The sequence below is a fragment of the Stegodyphus dumicola genome, chromosome 1, assembly GCF_044657685.1.
Source record: "Stegodyphus dumicola isolate Sdum_Otavi_A_Nest chromosome 1, ASM4465768v1".
In the NCBI taxonomy this organism is placed as follows: Eukaryota; Metazoa; Arthropoda; class Arachnida; order Araneae; family Eresidae; genus Stegodyphus; species Stegodyphus dumicola.
Genome location: NC_140768.1, coordinates 11,261,293 through 11,286,566, shown reverse-complemented (window position 1 = coordinate 11,286,566; position 25,274 = coordinate 11,261,293). Strand labels below are relative to the sequence as shown.

The window sequence follows — 25,274 nt, the reverse complement described above, 5'->3', positions numbered from 1 at the left end:
AGAAACTTTACATTCATCCTTAGGAGTCAGATTCAGGACTCATTTTACCCCTGACACACATCTGCTTGATGGCTATAATTATATCAGCAGAGAGCCGCGGTCAAACAAAACATTCTTTTTCACCAAGATTCCCCTCATTTTTTGTTTTCACCCACTCATACCCTCATTCTGTTTCGTCCTGGAATTTTCATCAGCTATACTTTAAGTATATTTAATTTTTTTGATTAAAAACGAACTCCCCCCCTTTACGATCAGAGCTTAAATTGTGCCGGAGCCCACCGGATTTTGGCTCCGGTGCTTCTTAGTTTTTGTAATAAATCATAATTCTAGCCGGAACGCACCGGAAGCCTGAATAAGAAGGCTGCGGCACTTTTTTTATGTAACTGAATAATTTCAGAAAAATTTTATCTCGAAAATTTTATTTTAACAGTAAAATTATATTAAAAATCGCGTATTAAATTTCATTTTATTTAATTTTAATTATTTAGTTACTTCAATCTTTAATTATTTCAATAAATAATAATTAATTATCTAATAATTATCAATTAAATTATAGTCAATTAATTATCTAATAATTATCAATTAAATTATAATTAATTATATAATAATTATTGATTAAATAACAATTTATAAACATTAATTAAATAACTATTAATTTATTTGATAATAATTAACTATTTAATTTAAAAATTATTAATGAGTTTAATAGTCATTTTATTTGTTTATTTACTCTTGTTCCTCTTTGCTGACGGTCGTCCATAGGGCTCCGTCAGTTCTAATCTTAGAAATTAAGCCCTGGTTAGTAGTAGTGTTAGCAGAGGTAAAAGTCGAGCTGTCGTGTTATTTTTATATAAAACCAAACATCTTCCGCTCATTTAGAATTAAGAAAAAGATATTGCTTTTAAAAGTAAATTGGCTTGATATGATTTTTTAAAATTTTTTTTCTAGAATGCCATAAATATTAAAGCTTAAAAAAATTAAATGCTTCATTAACCTTTTCAGTCCCAATTTATTTGTTTGTTTCAACTGCCTTGATTTTTCTTTATGTTCTCTTGGTAATTATCACAAAGAACTGAAAAATACCATTTTAAACATTTTATTTTTAAATGGGGGGATTCCGGGGGTTTGAAACAAATATGTCCCACTTGGTGGTAATGGTGGGACATATGTGTCCCATTAGTACTGAATTGTTGACACATAAAAGAAAAAATTAAAAGATACTATTTTTATTTTCATAACTTATATGTGAAAAGAAATAAAACAGTTTTTGCATAGTGGTAGATTGCATGCACACATAAATTGTTTTAGTTCTTTGCTCTTGTGTTTTCTTGGTACAACCGTGCCACTATCTTTTAGTGGGCCCTTCGATGGGTAAGTGATCTCCTATATTCAACAACTTGGAACTGGATGATGCTACCATATTGTAGTGGTATGATACCATATTGTAGTGGTGGTCTACCATATTGCAGTGGTAGTGTAGGGTTTACCATATACAATTTTGTAGTGGGGATGTTGGAAATAGGACATCAGCTACGTAGTTAGGACATCAGCTACGTAGTTAGTTACCAGTAGGACATCAGCCTAACGTAGTGTAATTCCCTCTAGGCTTCTTTAAACATCTACTGGGACTGAAAGGGTTAAAGCTTAAAAACGTACATCAATTTGAATATTTTACCCTGGATAGATTAATTTTTAGCTTATAACTTTAAGAATTCTATGTAAAAGCTACGCAAAAAAGTTTATAAAAAAATATAGCTGTCCTTCTAATGTTAAAATTTTGACTAACACAAATATATATAAAGAAAAATCCCTCCACTCCGAATTGTAAGAAAACATTCGTATCTAAAAAAAATTACATGAATGATGACCCATACTTAGCATAAATAATCTTTCAGGTGCAAGGTTAAAAATATTGTTTCACCCATCGATTTTGTTTTCTTGTTTACACGGGAAATATAACGTGTCGTAAATCTCAGCCAAATGGTCATGCATAAAAGTTTCATGATATCCCTTAAAAATTAATATAAGTAGAAGAAAAACGTGCTCACATGGTTAAAAATTACCCTTTTCTCTTCAGACTCCCTTATATTTTTTATTTAATTAAAGAACAATAAAGTTGTGATATAGCTATTGGAAAATAATGCTATATTCCTTTTATACTGTGTTCCGTTTAAACAAATGAATTCAAAACAAAACGGAAGCTTACACAGACTTTCCCGCCCCCCTTGCTCGAGGCTGTATAATTCTTCGCAATTGGCTCTTTGTAAATGGTACTTTTCTCGACCATAGAGTTCAAGGAGCCAGATGATATGGCCGTGGGAACAGGGAAAGACTGGGGAAATATCCGCAGGTGCAGGACCACTCCCCTGACCCCTGACACTCTCGCTTCTTGATAAATGGGATTCACCTTAGATTAGTAGCACAAGCAGCAGCAAAACCCACCATTTTCTTATTTGATAATTCTTAGATTAGCTTACTACTACCATTTTGAACAAACGGAACACGAAGTTCAGAACAGAAATAGTCATTTGAAGCCAAGGAAAAATGTCTAAACTTTATTAAAAAAAAAAAGTCTGAAAGTTTTCAGGTTTTATATTACGCCCAAAGGGGCATTTTTATTTACACACACATACACCTTTCGAAAGCCGTTTCGAGAGCTAATGCCCCTTTGGGCTAAAAATATTTAAAAAACAGCATATCTTTAAAGCTTCAGATAGACAGTATTGCGCGCTGGAGATAAAAATGTTTTATTCACTACAGTACTGCTGCTCTCTTTGAAATCGTTGAGTTTTTTTAATAAAAAATTCACTGAAGTTTTACAGAATATGAAATAGGTAAGAAAGCAAATTCGAAATTCAAAACTCTGACTTTCAGGTACCCATGTTCGGATGGAGGACAATGTTATTGAAAATTTGATAGTTCTAGGTACCGTTATTTTTTTACATTGTCACAAACGTTCATACATTCATGCTGTTACAACTCGAACGCGAAATGAGTGAAAGTTTCGCTTCTGCCAGTGGCAACGGGGAGTCGTAAAACGAACTTGAAAGGGAGTGGTCGTTTACTCGGCTTCTCTTAAAAAAGATTTTGATTCGGAGGGGGTATAATCCCCATCTTTTGATTTAAAATGTATATATTGTAAAATAACAGACGTGTTATATTTTACAATATATTTTACAATATAACAGATGTGTGTAAATAAATAGTCATTAAGACTAACTTTCAAGTCATGATTCGAATGTAAATTGAACATCGAGAAATCGAAAGCTCTCCCAATAAGAAACTTCGACATAATAGAACTCGTGAATTAGAAACAACACATGCCGATTCTGCGTTATTTAATTTCTTTAAGTATAATATTTGGCAATGATATTTGGTGGCAACAATTTGAAAAGTTATAAAGTATTTCTCCGGCCTTCCTAGCGTGCCTTCGTGGTGTAGTCGTTCTGTACACTGGGCCGGTATTCCAGAGGTCCGTGGTTCATTTCTCGGCGAAGGCTATTGTTTATTTTTCACGTTTGCTGCTGAAAATTACGTAATGTCTCTACAAAGTGATTCAACGCTTTTAGTGTTAAAATTTTGTTTTGCATGCATTTTAGCTTACATAAGTTATATTGTATATACAATAACATATATGTAATACTTATCTTTCTCTCCCTTTATCTATATATATATATATATATATGTAATAATAATATACCATAGTCAAAAATACACTTAAAATTCTAACTGTATGTTCTTTTCATTTTTAATGGCGACGGTCTCTTATTTTGAAAGTACGTGGAATTAAATCCACAGCCCCGTAGTCAAGTTGTTTTTCCCTCCTTTTCTACACATACAGTTATAGAACGTTCTGGAGATATTTAAAGCGAACTGGAATGGCTGACGAGGCTGACGTCATTTCTTGGAAGCTCCGCCTTTCCAGAGGCTATAAAAGGACTCGCAAAGGAATATCGGGGTCTTTTCTTTAATGTAACGATGATGCAGTAAACTTCATACAAAAAGCTATTAGTAGTTCTTTTTTATTTACTCCGGAGATCTGATTTTTGTAACTGCTATTTCTCCTGAATAATAATAAATGGATCCTGTTTCTTAAACTTATCGTCTGGTACTTTGAGCTTCGACTACATCTATGATTCTTCACCAATCTATTTATTCCGGACAAAAGCTGGTACATCATATATATATATAGACTAGAATTGCCGGTTTGGCTTTAACTTATAACTCGAGTAAAGACGAAACACTTTCATATTTACGTATTTTTATCAATTATTGATCATTGAACGGGAGTTGGTTTGTTCCCCTTGAAAAGTCAACTAATTTCCGATCAATGACAATAATTACATGTTTTAATTTTTACTTTTACAATTGTAATATTATTTTTCGTGATGATTTAACTCCAGTCCCCGTTAAAACATTATTAACATTTTGCTTTCAAATTACTTCAAAACACCTTTCAAAATATAACTTACCAGTATGGATGCACACTTTTAAAATAATTCTACTTTAATTAAACTTAGGAGATAATATAATCAATTAATCAATACTGTTTAGGAAATAAATTATATATATATATATATATATATATATATATGCAATGAGAGAGATCTCTGTATATATATATATATATATATATATATATATATATATGTATGTATGTATGTGTGAGTGTGTAATGATATAATTTAGTTCCTTGCAGTAATATGCTATGAGACGAGGGCTTGACTAGGGGAGACATTATTTTGCAGTCGTGAGTAGCTTGAGGTTAGAAGATCACTGAAAATATCAATTACGTAGTAGAAGATGCGGAAAATTTTTGAAAAATCACAAAATCACTTCATAATCGAAATATATTTTTATTATTTGCTGATTGCCCTATGGCATGTCACATCACAAGGGGCCCAATCTGCACTCCACAATTTGAATGATGACGCATTTCATTTTTTAACAGAAGCAGCCAAGCATGAGACGTCCTTAAGCGAGCAAGTGTAGGCAGAGAAAGAGGGAAGGTAGTTGGACTGCAACGGTATTTATAGTAAAATGTTTAATTAATCTGGTTAGCTAAAACTTATACGGCAATGCAGAAGTTTAAGATGACATAATGCTGAATTAGTTTTCAGATATGACGCAGTTTCAAGAAAGTTATTACCAGAGAGAAAGTACCCAAATTAAAAATGAGCAATTAAGAGGTCTTTTTAAATTATAATTTTGTTTTGCGTATTTCTGATCTTGCATACACACACACACACACACACACACACACATATATATATATACAGAGAGAGAGAGAAAGAGAATGAGATATTTGTTCCATGTTCCACTTTATGCCGCGATTAGCACGTAGGATTACGTGCTGCGTTCCGGCAGTCATAATGTAGTTGCGGTTCACCAGCGGCCTAGCGGTAAAGTCGCTGAACACTGGTAGTTCGGTCCGAGGTTCGAATCCCGCGAAGGGGCGGGCTGCATGGGTGTTTTCGTGGTTTTCCCCATGTGTAACGTGTATACGAGCCAGTTTTCCTTAGAAAATCCTCCACGAAGGCATCCATCCGCTTAGGCAGATAGCCCTAGTGTGCTTTGCCATAATTAAATACACCACATAATGTAGTTGCTACGAGGATCGCTGAAAGTAAAGAAATGCGTGAGCTGGGCGGTACAGGATAGCTAAAGTGTAGAAGGGGGTGGGACCAACGTCACGTGAGCACGAGATGACATCTGAATGGTGCAGTTCATTTTATTGCAAATATGATACAATATAAAATAAAAGAGAGAATATAAGAAAAAAATGCAAAATAATAAAACATAAAGTTCTTGTACTATTTACATATGTACAAGTCTCAGGAAAGCATTATAATCTGGAGAAATTAGTAGCAAGTCATAAGGCATAGGTCACGTGGGAGGCCATCTTCCCAAGTCCTTTAAATTATAATTTGTGCAGTCAGACTTTGAAAATAATAAACAACTATTTACGTTGGAAAGTTCTGGTTGCTGTCTAGCATGGAATGAGATATGGGCGTATTTATGGCTTATATATATCAATGTGTGTGTCATGAAACACTCTTCTGTACAATTTTTTTTAACATTATTGTCTTTCGGCTTTTGATTTTTTCTGAATAATTAAACTTTTGATCAAAGATAATACACAATTTCAGTGGAATCGACCTTCCACGTTTGAGCTGCAAACTGGTTAAAAGCATTTTCGAGGCCACACAATTCACAGAACGGAATTACAATCAAATTTCGACTAACTAGAGGGGATTAACCGGGTCTTGTGTACGAAAAGTTAAGACTATCTTTCGAGTAGCAACGGGAAATTATTATCACCAACCATTAAAATAAAACAAAATTTCTACAGGAAATGCAAGAAGGACAAGCAAATGCGTAGAGTATCTACGTAGTCTTTTATATAAAAAATTTGTTAAGACGTTCGTCAAAAATAAGTTAAGCCTGCATTTAAGCTTCTATTTCTTAACGACTGTTATCGAACTGTACAAGAGCGATATAATCTAAAATTTTATTCTCTCTTTTGAAGTGTGTTTTTGTTTCGGTTGATGATTTAATCAATTAACGTAACCAAACGAATATATTCTCCTGAAAATGCAGGTAAATTAATTGTAGTTTTATGTTAATTATGATACAAGTTATTCAGTATTTGGGTGGGGCGTTGCTGGAAAAACGGGGACGTTGGATTAACCATGTATGGTACCATCCTCGGCAAATCTGCTTTTAATTGGGAATCTACAGTAAAACTATAAGGTATTTCTCCCACTTCCCTAGCGTGCCTTCGTGGTGTAACGGTAGCACGCTGGGCCGGTATTCCAGAGGTCCGTGGTTCGATTCTCGGCGAAGGCGGTTGCATATTTTTCATCTTTTCTGCTTCCAATTAACCTAATGACTTTACAAGTGGCGCCCGAACTAAAAGGGTTGTTGATGATGATTCTCCGCACCCAGGATTTGGTGACTAGGTCCCCTAAAACCCTAGTCGCCCTTTAAAAAAGGGAGTATATAAGGTATTTCTCCCACTTCCCTAGCGTGCCTTCGTGGTGTAACGGTAGCACGCTGGGCCGGTATTCCAGAGGTCCGTGGTTCGATTCCCGGCGAAGGCGATTGCTAATTTTTCATCTTTTCTGCTTCCTAAAATCCTAATGACTCTACAAGTGGCGCCCGAACTAAAAGGGTTGTGGATGATGATTCTCCGCACCCAGGATTTGGCGACTAGGTCCCCTAAAACCCTAGTCGCCCTTTAAAAAAGGGAGTATATAAGGTATTTCTCCCACTTCCCTAGCGTGCATTCGTGGTGTAGTCGTTCTGCACGCTGGGCCTGTACTCCAGAGGTCCATGGTTCGATTCCCGGCGAAGGCGATTGCTAATTTTTCATCTTTTCTGCTTCCAAAAATCCTAATGACTCTACAAAACATCTTAAGGATTATTGTTTTGTTGAAAAGCGATTTATTCTAGAGCCATGTTACTTACATGTGGTTTTTAGCAAACCTACAGATTATCCAAAAATAAGGGCAGCGGTATATCGAGCTACATTTGGACCGAGATGTCCTATAATTCGAATATGTACGCAATATATAAATTACACAAATAGTGCTGAAAGAATAGTAACAAAATCTAGCACACCTTTGAATGCAAAGTAAATACACTTAGTAACAAAATCTAGATACTTATTAACTACTTCAAATTTTTTCGCAGAATCCTTGTAGACAATAAGTGCTAATCTACCCCATCCACGTGCACACACTACAGCAGTCGAGGCGGTTGTAATGCCCTTCAGAACACGTGCTTCTGGTGAAGTGGCCCTTTTGACCTGCCACAAACTGAGAGTTAGTTAGTTACGGAAAGGAAGTCCACAGACGGAGATGATCCGTAATCGCGGTCGTGACTGGTCCCACCTGCTCTTTTGATTCCGGTGTGACGAAGGCGAGCATATTTCTTGGCCCGAGGGGCTGCGCCGAGATCGATTTGGCCAAGAACATACCAGTAATGTCGTCCCCTGTTGCCAGCCTGTAATTACCCTTATTTCTACTTCTCTGGTGCACTCCGGTTTTGATCGTAGATTCAACATCCATTCATTAACCCTTTGTTAGACCTGAAATAATTAGATATGTGCAAGCATTTGTGGTAAATCTCGAGCAGGCCTCAGATTAAGGTTTCCTTCCTCGCTACTGGTTATGGTGTCTCCTTTTTTGTAGTTGGACGGTGTAATCATCTGAGGACTTGCACCTAGGTTTTACTTTTCAGAGCAGTTTAGAAATTTTAGCAGTTTAAGAAAAAAAGCTTGTTTTTAAAAAAGTTTCAAAATAACATAATGAAGATAAAAAATCTGATGTGTACACCACATGACTTCCTTGTACGGAATATTAAATTATACGCATTTTTTCTTGAATTTCGTTTAAACTTATTGCATTTAATTAAATCTACTTCGCCGACAGCGCATAAACCACAATAGAATAAATGCATTCTTTAAAATACACTCTATTTGTTTACCATAGCGACACTCTGGCTCTAGGTTCACTTAACAGCGTTATATTTCGTTCATATTATAACTCAGAATGCACAAAATTTATACCATTTAAAGAATTATCTAATCGTTGCCCCAAGTTCTATTGAAATACTATAAAAAAGCTAGAACGATGTATAAAAGAAGTTAAGCAAACAAAACAAAAAAGAAACAGTTTTTCACAGACGATTGAGTATTTCTCCTTCAATTAATTCAGTTCTCACTTCGCGACAAGGCAAAAATACATAAAAACTCAAAATATATGTATTAAAAATTAGTAATTATTAAAAATTAAATTAGTAATTATTAAAAATTAAGTAAATCTTAAACACTTATTTCCTCGAAAAAATTCCAGAAAGGATTAAGCATGATTTAATTCGCAATAATAAATGAAGGCGTTATCTTTGTTGTTGCGAAGCTACGTTTCTATAGATTGGCAACAAATCCACTACTCTGCTGTTTCAAATGTAAACAATCAATGGTCGCCATTAAAAAAAAAAGGCTTAGCGGCACTTAAACAACTTTAAAATTGTTGAGAATTCTAAAAATATTGCATGCAGATTTACTAAAGGGATAAAAGCCTTAACCGGAAGATAACAACAGCATAATTCAATCATATTTAAAGCAAAAAATTTACAATTTACAAACATATAAGAGTAAAGAAACTGAGATCACTGAGCCGGGTCACAGAGTGGATATATATATAAATATAATTATATACGTTTGGCGCGACCGATTGCAACCAAAATACGAGGTGCACATCTACATGTTATAGCAGTCACATATACAAAATTTCAACGTTCTGAGGCTACTCGTTTTTGAGTTATGCGAGATACGTACCTATGTACGTACGTAAGTTCGTACAGACGCCACGAAAAATTCTCTTCAGAATTCATTTTAAAGCAGTTTTATAATTTTTTTGGAGGAAAAGAGTCTTTTTATTCTGTCCTTACGTATAGATATCACGCAAAAACATCGTTAAATTGCATTCGAAAGCGGTCAAAATGGATATTTTTGTCGAAATATGCTGCCTGAAACTTTTCGCGATTACAATACTTTTTTTTTTACTTCGTACAAGGAAGTAAAAACATATTAGGAGATACATGGACAGTTATTTACGAGAAAATACACTTGAGAAGATTAAATTTAGTTCTATACAGGAAGTAAAAATTCGATAATAACAACGCTAAATAAAGTGACATGGATCTTTCCCTTACAAAAGTGAGTTATATTTCATCTGCGTACATGTTGAGGCATTTTACATACTTTTGTGATATCATAAACGGATAACATTATAATACTACTCTGAATCATGGCTAACTTCTCCTGGAAATCTGAAGGATCATTCTGAGAAGCTCGAAATAAACTTCCATAGGAACTCTCACCTTTCGAATGTAGCGAGAGTATTCCTTTTTAATATTTAAAAATATGGCATTTGATTATATCTTCTGTGTTACGCATGCCATTCAATGGCCTCATTGCCAAGGAAAGAAAATGTTATAGCATATATTTACTTGTTGATATTCAAATTGACATATCTGCGTAAAGAATGCCTCGTCATAAAACAGCCAGAACTTTCACGCAATTTTGCCACTGTTCGAAACGACGAAACCTACAAAAGAATGCTTCCACATAAAGATACCAGCACGTTCATACAAGGCCCCCTTATAAAGTGTTTTGTTTTTCGAATAGCGGCCGACTTGCATAAAAATACTAGCACCGATATGTAAGCCCCAAATGGAGCACTTGCATAATATAACTATAATTACACAAAGATGTCGGCAACTTTTTTTTTTTGTATCTCTAATGGGGCTCTGTTATGAAAACTACTCAGAATAATAATTTCATCACTCCTGCTTAAAAAAATATCCAAATATCTCTATGCAGTATGGAGATTTTTTGTCCGTTAAAAAAAATTAAAATATATCTGTCTGTGCATATTTTTTCTTGGACCGTTTACGCAAGATGCTTGCAGCAAATAAAATACCGAATAAAATACACGAAGGAGACGAAATTCCAAATAACGTCACCAATAACTTTTTCGAGATGTTTATAATTATTCATTAAGCGTACTTTTTATTTAAAAAATTATTTATAAACTCGTTTCTATCCCAGCAACTATGCAATAAACGAGTTACTACATAAAAACTGAAAAATAATTAATTTAAATAGCTATTTCACGAAGTTTCTTAATCGGGATGTTGCCAGGTAAACGGTTCATCTTTAGAATAGGTGACCCCTCAATTAAAACACACGGTCAGAATAGTCTGACTCGAAGCATGCTCGACACCATGGCTTTGGAAAAGGAAGAATTTAATGCATGCGTACATCAACCTGATCGCATACTTTGAATAATTAACAGCAACACCCTGAACGGCGACAGGTTGTGAGGATTGTATAGGTATGTGTCAAAGTTATGCATATGCGAAGGAATGAAGAAGTTTTAAAAAGAAGAAAAGGATGAGAGTTATCCAGAAGCGGACGAAGGTCAAGTATTGTTTCAGGGCAAATTCCGGACGAATATTTTTACAAGGGCAGAAAGAGTTAATGGATATCGTCTCCTTAGACGAGAATTTATATTTGTATTCGATATAATGGTTGGCAACAATTTAATATAAACTTCCTGATAGGAAATTGATTTATGTTTCTTATAGCACTTACCTTGGCAAACTACATACATATTTGCTTATCGGTAGCATATTGTTAAGGAATCATATGTCATGGAAGCATATACAGTTATGGAAATTTGACCTTGAAGTTTTAATGGATCTCGATTATTCTATTCATAGAAAAGAAACCGCAAAATCCAATTTTACTGAAATCCAATTTACTGTGCAACTTCTTTGTAGATGCTTTTCGAATGATGTACACTACAGTCCCATTCCATATTGCGTTTTATTTAGGCAATACTTCTTTTCGAATATTGCATGAGAGCACTTCTCAGCAATTAAAAGGTAAAAACGAAGAGCTATGAAAAGCTGTTAAAAAAAAAGAGCAGAGGTGAAAGCTGATTTTTCTCTACTTAAAGGAACAAGCAGCTGGGGGCAGCAGAAAAGATTAAAAGTCGTAAATTAAAATGTCGTAGAAAGATCAAATTTATCCTCGAGACTTCATCCAAATAAATACTTTCCACTATTATACTTCAATCTGTCTTTATCTATTGCTTGCATATTTCAGATAAAACTTTACTGTCATTTCGCGGAATCTTGCGAAACCTAGAGAAATTTCTTTGCAGGACGGGAATTCGAAATGCGAGAAGATAATGAGCAACCAGATGAACGGATATTAAAGTCAACTTTTCTTAAAAATCAGTATTAAAACAGCAATGAATATGCGTTGGTATTCGATTGTACCATAGGATACAGAATCTGCATATTATTTTAGATAGCTTATATAAACTATAATGCAAAACTTGCGAGGGGCTCTTTCGATAATATCAAACTATTTAATGAACTATTAATAATAATAAAACTATCTAATAATATTTAAGGAGAAATTATCCAGAACTGCTAACTACTTTGGAATAGTGTAATCAGTATAGCAATTGCTTGCGGAAGTGGGGAGTTTAAATCAGTGATTTTTACAGAGGCGCCGGACTAAAGTAGGAATTTATATGCTGCTCAGACGAGAAAGTGATAGCGACTCTGACCACCGTACCGAAGAGCCCGGGTTCAAATCCCGAAGTAGACTCGGATGTTTGTAAATGTATTATGTCTCTGTGTTACGGAGGCACTCAAAGTACGCAGCAAGCCTGAAGTCTTCTAAAAATGTTGGTGGTAGGGAAAGAGGGGTAGTAGACCCTCGGATCCGCTCCCCCGCTCCGCCGGGATGCTCTTCTTCAAAATTGGAGCAAAAATGAACATAAAGCGGGACTGTCATTTGAATAGTGCCCAAATCTCTGACCAACGACAGACGCAATCTTGTACTCTTTGCCACGATAATAATTCGTGGGCTAGTTCTTATTACATCAAAAAGTCAGATTAGTAACAAAAGCAACAATAGGAAGGTATAAGGAACAGAAGGGCCCTTCCACCCTTGTTCGAGATGCCTTCTTCTTAAATTGGAGAACTGGATGGATGATAACGATGGGCAGGCATAATCGCATCGCAGGCTGGTATCTATAAATTATATGGCAATTTGAAAATTTCAGATGGCATTCTAACATCTTGAATAGTTTATGAATAGTATAAATACATCTTGAATAGTTTATGAATAGTATAAATACATTTTGAATAGTTTTAAGTTTTAAATGTTACGAAAAATCTTCTGAAAATTTAAACCTTATCTCCGTATGCTGATTCCATTTAAAGAAATGTTTAGCCAAACAGGGGCGATTACCCTATTAATTAAAGATTTAATCCTCCAGGCAATTAAGATGTAAATTATAAAGTCATGTTTTTTTAAAGGCGCTGTTAAAATGATAGTTAGAACCTCTATTAATCGGGTCTCTATCAACCAAGGTTTCCGTTAACCAAGCCTGCAGTCAGTTTAAAGAAGCCATTCGGAAAATGGTGTACAGTGTGTTATTCGCGAATTCTTTTATCATCGATTAATCTTTTAGCCTTACTATTCAGCGATACGTCATTCAATGGCCTTTCCCATTGTATCACAAAAGACTTTTTTAATTAAAAAAAAGACCTTATTAAAAAATGTTTCTAAGAAATTTGACAAAATTTTATGAGTTTGTAATGTTGCGCGCTTCCAACCTGCACGCAACAATAGTGGTGACTGCTAAGAACTGGAAAGTAGACCAAAGTCTTGAGAAGGGTTTAAATCCCTTTTTATTCAACTTTAGAAATTACAAATGTGTGCTCTTGACGCTCACAAACTACGCCGACCCGGAGGTAAAATAAAAATAAGAAACTAAGAAAAGAATAGTAACAAGTGACTAACTACGAGGCTCTCTAAACGTAACTAACCTCACCGCGTTCAAAAATACCGCTGATAATTCAGCAAACTTCTGAATATTACGTTGAAAGATTAACAAACTGCCGAGGCAAACACACAGGCCGAAACGCGTGGTTCTTCAATTTCTAACTAGCCACCTCCACCCTCGTGAAGTAAGAAAGCACACTTTCGAACTCGTTTCCTTTCTATTTAACTCAGATAGTTCCGCTGACATTTTGAATCCTTGCGCGTTCTACTAAAATTTACATACTCTGGCATTGGCAATTCCAGGAGAAAGTAAGGCTTAACAGGAAAGATAGTTTAAACTTAAAATAAATGTTAGTTAAAATAAATATAAACCCTACAAGTTGTAAAAGTTTTACGGAGTTTATTCATCAGAATTATTTACATAAATATTTTGTCATGAAATAAAATATCTTACATATATTATTTATTTTACTGAGAGAAATAAATTTTGCTTTTTCTATTAGGGTAGTTTTCGATTATCCGAGGAAGTTACTCTTCCAATTACCTCGGATAATCGAGGGTTTAGTGGGGCAGAAAAAAATTATTAAGATATTATTCGTCGTAAATCTTCGCCATATGGATGACTTAAATGCTTATTTAATTAAGAAAAGGTTAAATTATTCAACACATAGAAGTGAATATATTTCACCGGATTACTTGCTCACAAGGTTCGCAACAAATATTTCCTTCAAGTCGCATTACTTTTTATTTCGGTAGTGAGCCAAAGTCGCTTACCGAAAATTATAAGCATTTAAAATAAATCCGATAACGAAATAAACTGAACATTTTATCAACAGGATAAGTACGAAAAATATATGAGCTCTTCAGAGTATGAATTCTGAAGAGAAGCAGCAATGCTGGGAAAAGCTGAAATCGCAGAAAAGAATCCGAATTGCCGATTATTTAAAGTAACAAAAACTTTGAGACCCAATAAAATGTTTTTACGTAATATCGAAGTCTAGATTTTTTTGTCGTGGCTAGGGACGTAGAATTAAAATGCATGAATTTGCTCTTAGAGCACTTACTTTTATCATCTGATAATCTGCTACCTCTCCAATAAATACAGCCATTTCCCTTTTGACGACTACATTCGTTTTAAAAATTACTAAACATTCCTACAAAATTTTATGGCTTTAGAATCTGATATGTCATAATGTTCTTGTTAAATTAAGTTGCTTCGATATTCAGACACGAGCTAAAAAAGATATTTTCTCTATTACCCAAACAATAAAACTTCCTTTTTATGGTTGCACTCAGTATTGGTGGGAAAGTAATTCAAAACTTGACACTTTTACGACCGCACATTCACGTTTTATGACTGATATATCGAGGTTCGGTACAAACAAACATCGTGTTTCCCCGAAGGGGAGTGCTACGACAAAGAAGTCGTATTCCACGCTCATTTGCGGGACAGGTAGCATGGGAAAAAGCCTTAAGACGTCGGGAATGTATTTGTGTGCCCGCAAATGAAGAGGTTTTCCAATACCTCCCACCAACACTTTCCTTGTCAATACTCTCTGAAACTGGAATCCATCCATTTGTAAATTATTTGAAGAACGGCGGCTCTTCTTTTACGGTTATGCTAAGTGTATTGTGTTTCTAGAGAAGTTTCTTTATTATGCTTCAGTCAAGTGCGACAGTTATTCAAACATCGGATTAAATCACGACCCATTTCATCAGGATGACGAGAAAATTTGAATAACTGAGTTTTCTTTCTTTCTTCCTTTTTCCTGTCAGCCAAACACGTATTTATTGCAATGCAAGTGAAGGAATTTTAATTTTCCTGCACCTCAAGTCTTCAAGGCGACTCGTACACCTTAAAACCCATAAGATCTTCGAATATGTGACTGTTGCAAGAGTTGGGATAACTTACTTATTTTAAAAGCAATTACTTCCATTTATTTACAGCTGACTACATAATATAGCTGCTTTGAGAAATAGTAATCAGACAGTTTGTGTTGCTAAAAGTATTTTTATAATTTAATCCGCTTTATGACAAAATTTTTCGTCATGTTTCCCCCTTGCGCGCACAGTTTAAAACATTCTGTTGTATAATTTAATTCCATATTTAATATATAGCTTTTGTAATATTTGGAAACTACTGTGAACCAAAAATTCTAAGAATTTCATGTTAAATTTTTTATTTTATTTGGACTTAAGTATATAAAATTTATTATGTTAAAAAAATCTATTATGTTTTAGTCCATAACATTTTTTAATATTAAAATATACATCAGATTTTTGGCTCAGTTATAAAATAGTGCCCATATAAAGAATTCCATCAAATTTCAATTATGTACTATGTACTCTAAATGGTCAATGAGCCGAAAAAATTATTCCAAAAATAAAATCTGAGTTCCCAGTTAATACGATTTTTTTTTTAAGGGGACTCGTACACCTTAAACCCCTCATGATCTTCGAATATGTGACTGTTGCAAGAAATGGGATATTTTATTTCTTTTAAAAGCAATTACTTTCAACTTTTTACAGCTGACGACATAATATAGCTGCTTTGGGAACTAGTAACCAGAAAGTTTGTGTTGTCACAAATATTTTTGTAATTCAGTCCTCTTTGTGACAAAATATTTCGCCGTGTTTCCACCTTGCGCGCATGATATTTAAAAAATGGCTAATGGTACATACTTGAAATTGGATGGAATTCTTTATATGGGCACTATTTTCTAACAGAACCAACAATCTGATGAATATTTTAATATTGAAAAATTTTATGGGCGAAAACATTAAAATTTTTTTTAACAAAATACATTTTATAAACTCAACTCAAAATAAAATAAAAATTTAACATAAAATTCTTAGAATTTTAGGTTCACAGTAGTTTCCAAATGTTATAAAAGCTATATATTAAATATGGAATTAAATTACGAAACAGAATGTTTTAAACTGTGCGCGCAAGTTGTAAACATGACGAAAAATGTTGTCACAAAACGGATTAAATTATAAAAATATTTGTGGCAACACAAACTTTCTGATTACTATTTCAGAAAGCAGCTATATTATGTAGTCAGCTGTAAAAAGATGGAAGTAATTGCTTTTAAAATAAATAAGTTATCCCAATTCTTGCAACAGTCACCTATTCGAACATCTTATGGGTTTTAAGGTGTATGAGTCCCCTTAACAATTTTCGCTCCCTTGGAACAAGGTCTTACTGTATATTCTTTACCAAACACATTGTTTGGGGGGCAGTCAACACTCATGGAGAAAATACTACTGAAGGATTTAGAAAAGAAAGAGAAGAGATTTAGTATGATTTAAAAAAAAAAAAAAAATAATAAAAAAAAAAAAAAAATTACTGTTATTTCTGGCGAAGAAAAATCGTGAATTTTATAAATCAATGGGTTTTCTTTCCTTTGTCTAAAAAAAATGGAATATTCTTGATTCTACTGAAATCTTCCTTTTTGTGGTATAGTTAATAGAGAAGATACAAGATATTAAGAAGATAATGATGCTCTTGATTGACTAGCCTAAAAAATACCATCTCACGGTTTCAGGGCCCCAGGAAAAGAGTGGATCGTTAAATTCCTGCGGAAGCAGTGGCAGCCCATAAGTTAGGTAGCGTTTTTAAGAGGCTGGAAATGTGGGTAATTGTTATCACCACCTGAGGGGCGCAACCCTTGGCCTAACCGTGACTTGCGCCGAGTGACTGCCACGTGCAAGGATCAGTCCGGAACATCACCCATCGCATGTTCCGGATATGAATGGGGGGCCGTTCTTTTACTAAGAAAAGTGTGCTGAATTTTAAAAGGCTGCGCAGGGCAACCTTTTGCATTTATTTAATGACCTTTTCTAATGAACAATGGATCATTGTTTATGCGGGAAACTGGGGTGGAAAGATTCAGGAAAACACTCCCCCCCCCTGAATAACACGTGAGAATTATATTCTACATTAAAAAACAAAAATACACGCATATGACATGTTAATCAAAATTAATATATTTTTGCGTGCGTACAGGTTCATGCACAAGCCCGATGAAAAGTGAATAAAATTTATTCTTATCTCAAGAATAAATACAAAATGTTTAAATTTCCTCAGAGATAATCGAACAATATCGCAATATCTCACAGTATTTATATTTTAAATTGCTAAAACGTTTTACAGAACACAATTCAAAACAGAGAAAGCTAATCCGATTTCACCGCTAATTCGCTACAGTAAACAACAGTAGTTTTCTGAATAAACTGAATTGAGATATTTTGATCCCGCTTTTATAAGCTTTTTAATCGTACATGACAACATTCTCGTATTTTCTCGATTTTACTGGATAGCAAAAGTGTGCAATTACGAGATATCTATTTATTAAATGCCGCGTGCTCCTGTATTTTAACTTTTCCGGCGTAGCTTGCTCTTCAAATAGGTCGCGTGCTGCATTCATTGTACGCGAATATAAAACAATTTTAATTACAAATTCTACTGAAAATAGTAGAATGCCGAAGAAAGAATTCGCTATTAAGAAACTTGGTTGGAAAAATGGATTTTTTGATCTTTGCCTAAGATACGAGTTTCATCTATACTATTGATCAGGCGGTGACGTGACGTAGTTGTCGGTAAGCGTTGTCGGGGATTAATGTCTTTGAAATCGATGAAAATTCCGTTAAAAATCTATGCTGCCTTTCTACGGCTGCTGTTGTACCTTACTTTAAATTTTATTTGGAGTGTTTCTCTTCCAATTAGATTGTGGAGACATTAGGTATTTTGGAAGCAGGAGAGATGAAAAATGAGCAATGCCCTTCCCGGGAATCGAACCACGGATCTCTCGAATACGCGTCGAGCGTGCTGACCACTACACCACGAAGGCATGCTAAGAAGGCGGGAGAAATACCTTATAGAAATGCATTGTTATACCGTCTTTTTCTGAAAATAAGACATCCTCCGAAAATAAGCCCTATCGTGATTTCTGGAACTTTTTGTAAAATAAGACATCCTCCGAAAATAAGCCCTATTGTGATTTTCGGAACTTTTTGTAAAATAAGAGATCCTCCTAAAATAATCCCTAGTTAAAATAATGTGACAAAAAGAATTCGTTAAAAAATGCTGTTGATTTATTAAGTATAAGTAATAATATGTTTAGCTTTCCTAATACTCGTATTTCAGAGAAATGTTTGAAATAAAATATTCCGACAAATTAATCGTTTACATCTACAGTTCGTTTCAAATTAGTTCTTGGAATTTATCTTAACCAGTTCACCGTTTGGCACGAGAGAGATACGTTTACAGGAAAGGCATCGTCATCCGTTAGCTTCGGCAGACTCTCGTCGGAGTGAAATTTGGGCTGAACCGTAACCCCGAGACACATACGACGCAGCGACGATAGCTATATCGCAAGACATGAGAGATTCGGACCAATGATTCAACAGGAAATGGATTTGAAGAAAATCAGAATATAATTCAGAATTTTATTTATGACGATGTTCTAGAAGAAGATGACATGACTGTAATTGAATAAATTTAAATTTCAGTATTCTGTGCAAAATAAATATTAAATAAAAATATATAAAGATACTTTTATTTTTGCCCTCGTCCGAAAATAAGCCCTAGCGCGTATTTTGGACCAAAAAGGAAAGTAAGACAGTGTCTTGTTTTCGGAAAAAGACGGTAGCACATTCACCCGGCAAAAGAGAACCTCACATATAAGACGATATTACATTCTTAGAGAAATTACGGGGTAGGAGAAAGGGCTAGCACATAAAACGGCCGCATACTATATCAAACTTTTCCAAAAGTTTTTAGCTTCGTAACTACATGAATATTAGCTGCGAATTACTGCAAACCCCCTAAAAACAGTGGCTTCAGGGTAAAGAGCGAAAGGAAAATCTCAGTTGAAAATAGTGTATGAATGAAATAATAATTAGACATATGTACGTAATTGTATATAGTTTGTTAGTATTTGCAATGTAAATAGCATTTATGAATACAAATTCTTAATTATATTATAAAATGAGTACTTTTCGCAACCCACCGAAAGCTGTCTCATACTTTGAGAGACCTTTTGGAGATTCTATGATAGAAATAATTACATATTTATAAATACCTTAAAGATAAAAATTAAGTAAATGTAATTTCCTTTAATGTAAAAGTTAAGTGGTAAGCAATAAGTTATTCTTATGCATTTTTTAAACATTGGATTTATAAATGAATCTTTTCCCCATCCCTTTCAATTACCCCAAATTCGGTTGAGCAAGATTTCACTGATTTGACATTTTGATTTCTGCCTTATTTCAGCAAAACTTCATCTCCGTCCCTTCGAATGCGGGGCGGTCTACAAGCAGTAAACCCGACAGGAACTCAACCTTTCAATAAACAAGCGATTAAAAAGAAAACAGAGCATCCCTAAATCGGCCACTGCGGCCCCACCCCTCACCCGATCGCGGAAATGTCCAGAGGCCAGCGCGAAACGCCATCACAGGTAGCACGGTAGGGGGCAATCGAAGGAATGGAATGCGCGGCACGCGCACTATGCATTGTTCGTGACTGACTCTCCCAGGGTTTTCTAACGGCTCGTCTGATGTGACGTCATCGGGGAGATAGCCGGTATCGCGGACGGTGTGCTGTTATTAGGATGGAATTCGTCCGATCGGATTTTGTTTTCGTTACTTTCTTTTGCCTTTTCTTCGCTGTTACTAAGCGCTTCTTTCACAGGGACAGTGGTGTGGGCTGTCAAGATATCGGAGATTGTCTGGGATTCTTGTGAACCGGTTGTTGATGTTTGAATGTATGAGAAGTGATTGTTACAGCCGTTAGATGTCACTGAGATCCACTGAAAGCGTTGCCACAGCAGACTGAAATAAGGATTCTTGACAAATAATATGACGCGCTGCTCCACAAGCGAAAAGACACGGAGTGAGAGGTCTGACAAAAAACTACAGTCCAAAATCGTTTTACATATTTAATTAATCGTTTCCAAGAAGTATACTAATATACCACCTCGAGGTTTGCAGCAATCCGTTTCTAGTCCACGAAGCAATAAAATGAGATACGCGAAATTTATGCTTTATAGTCGTATAAAATTACGCATGTACTGTTGAAAATGTAGCCTTCGAGTGTTAACATTTTTTTCGCTTTTCATTTATATGTTCCCAGAATACATTTCTTCTTGTCAGAGTAGTCTTCCTGTCTGACACAGTTTAGTTAGTTTTTAGCCTTCATTGCCATTCGATGTGTCTTTCTTCTTAAGATCAGACACTTTTAAACTTATTGAGAGAACTTCGAGTAAGTTTCTTCCAATCTGAATATTTCAATAAAATATTAATGAAAAAGTTTGAAATGTTTTTATAATTAACAAACTATTTATTAAAATGTAGAAAAAGTGGATTTGTATGATTAATTTTTCTAAACGTTCTTCACTGAAATATTATTTTAACCATCTGTGCTGGTGATACATAACTCGCCCATATAGCTGAAAATATAGCTAATTTCAGCCCATATAGCTGATGGATTTGAGGTTGAATTCTTAGGAACTAACCAATGAGCTCGGTTCTTTTCTTCCTTTTTTTGGAATCACACCACTCAGAGAAGAAGTATATAGATACTAAATAAGTATTAAAGATGGAACTCAGTACAATTAAAAGATATAATAAGTGGAATAGTACGCAATTTTTCTTTTGCCAACCATTACGATTACTCGCTGCCGGGTGATTGGCTAGTTGCTTGGGGGTTGACGAAAATAAATCCAGTTAGAAGATTTGCCTAACCTTGATCGCAGACAGAATTTCCATTGTCTTTTAAATGCAGGAAAATTTAAGGAATTATAGTTATCTCTTTTTGCAGTGTGAATAATTAGCACGTCCAAGCAGCAGCTATAAGATTCACGGTTCGAATCCCGGTGATTTTTTATGTTTCAGCTCCAAAAAAGACCTCATGAGTTCGGGAACTTAGTTGTTACTCAACTCAAGTTTCAAGTGCGCTTAAAATCTGCTTATGACTGAATTTAGATTAAATCGCTTTCTGTTATATGTACTATTTTTCTGAGTTTTATAAATTTTAAAATTTTTTTCGGGCTTTTGCAGCCCGTATCAGTAGTATTTTCTGTTAACTTTGAATAGCCTATTTGTTTCCTTTATTTCTGAAGGTAAAGCAATTACTTGATTTAGAAAAATATCTTAAATTTATCATAATCTCGTACATGCAAGATTTGCATTCTTAGGCCTTGCTTTATAATTGCCGATACTCAAGTTTAAAATAAAGGATCTTTTACACCCTTCTCAAGGCTCCGTTGTTATTTTAGACTTAGCGATAATTCACTGCCAGTCTGTCTAAAGTTTGATTACAATTTATGATACCCAAGAATATATTTAACTTTATATGGTAAATTAGAGATTTCCTTTTTCTCCACCAACAGAATATAATTTTTGCCTGCTTCTGGAGCGTGGTCAAATTCTGAGCCATGTTTTGGATATGACTCATCAAAAAGGTTAGAAAATATACAAAAAAAGAAATAAAAAAGAGGTTAAGAAAAAGGTAAGTGTAAATAATTCAGGTGGGGAGTGATTCAGAAGCTGTTCACGGTCGCTTAAGATATATCAAAATAAAACCAAGGATATTGAAACAAAAAAGAAAGACGGGGAAAAGTGTCCAATTAGTTTCCGACTCCATGACACACAGAGACTTGTAAAACCGCACGAGCACTGGCACTCGGTACTGTAAAAAGTGGCATAAGTCATATTACTTTTGAAAAATATCACGATACATATTACTTTTGAAAAATATCAAAAATACATTTTTTTCAATGGTAAAATTATATTTTAAATGCACTGAAATATTTTTTCTATAAGTGCCTTTAACCTCCAGTTAGAAGTGCAATTTACAAACTCTACTTTCTTCAGTTGAAAAAATCCTTCCGAACACACAGAATACATGTAAAAGAGGCATAAATTATGCAATAAATATTAATCTAGAGACTAAGTTTAAGAAAACAACTTTCACAGGAAACCAAAATTATTTGAAACGGGCCCATCACCGGTCGAGCGGTAAAATCCTAAACACTTGTTTTACCTTAAATGCATGTCTAATCGATATAGTATTTTAATAGCAGAAGTTAAAGAAGTAAACATATTTATTGTACTGATCATACCAGTGGCCGAGCGGTTAAGTCGCTGAACACTGGTAGTCCGGTCCGGGGTTCGAATCCTGGCGAAGGAGCTGGCTGCATGGGCGTTTCCGTAGTTTTTCCCATATGTAACGTGTATACGAGCCAGTTTTGCTCAGAAAGTTCTCCGCGAAGGCATTTCTACTTGTAGGAAAATCTCCCTCAAGTGCTTTGCCGTAATTAAAATAAATCGAACTTATCTGAAACAATAAATAACTTTCTCTGAATTACATTTTCTTACATGAAAGTGTAATTGCTTTTAGTTCTTCAAAATATTTAAAATCTAGCATAAACTGATTGCATTTAATTTTTAATTAACAATTGCCGGAATATTAAAGTTTCGTAATTTTGATTATCGTATATTTCTAAACTCAACTCAAATAATGTGTGAGCCGATTTGCAAAATTCTGACAAAATAGAAAACTCGAGTACAGTAAGACCCGCTTAACGCTGTTTCGTTTAGCGCTGTTTCGGTTTAGCGCTCTTTTATTTCAACCCGGGGATTCCACGAAATCGCTCGCAGCATACGGGGATTCCCCGAAATATTATGCAGCGATAGGTTTCAAATACATATCCGAAAGAGTGTACTTGTATTTCTTGTTTGGTGCGGTATTGTACAGACATATTTTGAAGGGGTAAATGTGGAAGATGTCGAAGAAATAATTCAAGAAGCAGCGGCTAGTCTTTCTAATCATGAGCTCAAGGAATTAACTGAACAAGAAGAAAACAAAAATGTTGACAGCAGTGATTCAGAAGAAGAGCAAAATGAACTTTCGATGGCGTTTGTAAAAAGGAATTTGTCTACCATAACTGAAATAATGGATCAATTCATTGAAAATGATCCGAATTTTGACAGGAGCTCAAAAGTAAGGCGTGGTGTTAGAGATGCTCTATCCGTTTATGAAGCACTTTTAAGAGAACAACGCAAAAGAAAAGGCCAACAACATTAGATGCTTTTGTCACAAAAAGGCAGATCACTGAAAACGCTGAAGGCTAACTAAATATGACTGAGAATTTTATTTGTTTTTTTTTTTTTTAAGAATATTCGTTTTGTTATTTATATTTTGTTTTTATTTTTGCAAGAAATAATAATGTGGTATTAATTTGGGCTTTAAGAAATAAATGTTTGGTTTTATTTTTATTAAAGAAACATACTTTTTAAATTTAATACCTAACCAATTTCCTAGCCATCTTCCCCTAACCCCAATATTTACATGTAAAGATAGCCTCGTTTAGCGCTGTTTCGCATTACGCTCTACTTTGATGGAACGTATCCCCCGCGTTAAGCGGAATCTTACTGTATAAGCCAAATTTAAAATTGCCCTACGTACACAGCTATATATCGCTAAAAATAATGTCATCAATAATTGTCCTCTCACTTAGCTAGACTTAAAAAGCTAAGCTAAAGGTGAAAGCCAAGTCCTTACCCATTCGAAAAATAGACCAGAGACGACGGTTTGATCTTTTGTTGCAACTTTAATAGTATAAAAAGAACCGAAGATTGTAATATCTGCAAAGCGAATGACGACGACGTTAATGATGAAATGAAAAAAATGACGCATTTTTCCAGACAGAGTCTGCAGTAAATTAGGACTGCAGAGAGTTTCTGTGGATATTTTTCTATCGGTGTCAGTTGTTTTAATTGCTTGGTTTATTTAATTACGACAAAGCACACGAGGGCTATCTGCCTAAGGGGAGGGATGCCTTCGTGGAGGACTTTCTAACGAAACTAGCTCGTATACACGTTACACATGGGGAAAACCACGAAAACGCCCGTGCAGCCAGTCCGTTCGCCGGGATTCGAATCTCGGACCGAACTACCAGTGTTCAGCGACTTTACCGCTTGGCCGCTGGTATTTTAATTGCTAATATGTTTTCAATTAAACATTTTTGCGGTTATTTTGAAGTTATTTTGATATAGGGTGTGGTGTATTTAATTACGGCAAAGCACACTAGGGTATCTGCCAAAGGGGAGGGATGCCCTTCGTGGAGGACTTTCTAAGGGAAACTGGCTCGTATACACGTTACACATGGGGAAAACCACGAAAACACCCATGCAGCCAGCCCCTTCACGGGATTCGAACCTCGGACCGAACTACCAGTGTTCAGCGACTTTACCGCTCGGCCGCTGGTGGGCCTTTGATATAGGATATAAGTCGTATAACCATGCCCACCCCAAAATAAACACTACAACAAAAATGTTGTTAAAATTTCTCAGTTTATACAAGGAAATATGCTCCGCCTAACCGGTATAGTGCTTAACGTGACTGACTGCTGTGCCGAAGTCCCGGAGAAGGCTTTGATGTTTGTAAGTGTATAGTGTCCATGCGGCATGGGGCACTCTAAATATGTGGCGAGCGGAAAGTCCTCTTGAGAAGTTGGTATAGGGAAAGAGGGGTGGGATACCCTCGGACCCGTCCCCCCCCCGGAGTGCTCTCCATCAAAATTGGGGGCGGAACTGAGCACTGTCACCTGTTAGGTGCTTAAGGTTGTTGCCAACGACAGGCGTAATCTTGTGCTCCTTGCCACGAGGAATTTCGTGGGCTTGGAATGACTAGTGAGCATTAGTTAACAACAAAAACAGGAAATATACAAGTTTGAATAAATAATTAGTTACATAAGGTGAGAAGCCATTACATAGCATACATTTCATAACCTTTAATTTCATTAATAAAATTAAATGAAATGATCTGAAACCGAGAAAACATAGTAGTAGCAAATATTTAATTCCTAGCGCGAAATGTCGATATCAATGA

At 35.1% G+C, this 25,274-nt stretch overlaps 1 protein-coding gene across 1 annotated transcript in view; it reads right to left on the bottom strand.

The window, feature by feature from the left end:
* The window catches only part of LOC118184716 (uncharacterized), a 94,004-nt gene that overhangs the window by 34,736 nt on the left and 33,994 nt on the right, over positions 1-25,274 (bottom strand). The window lies entirely within an intron of this gene.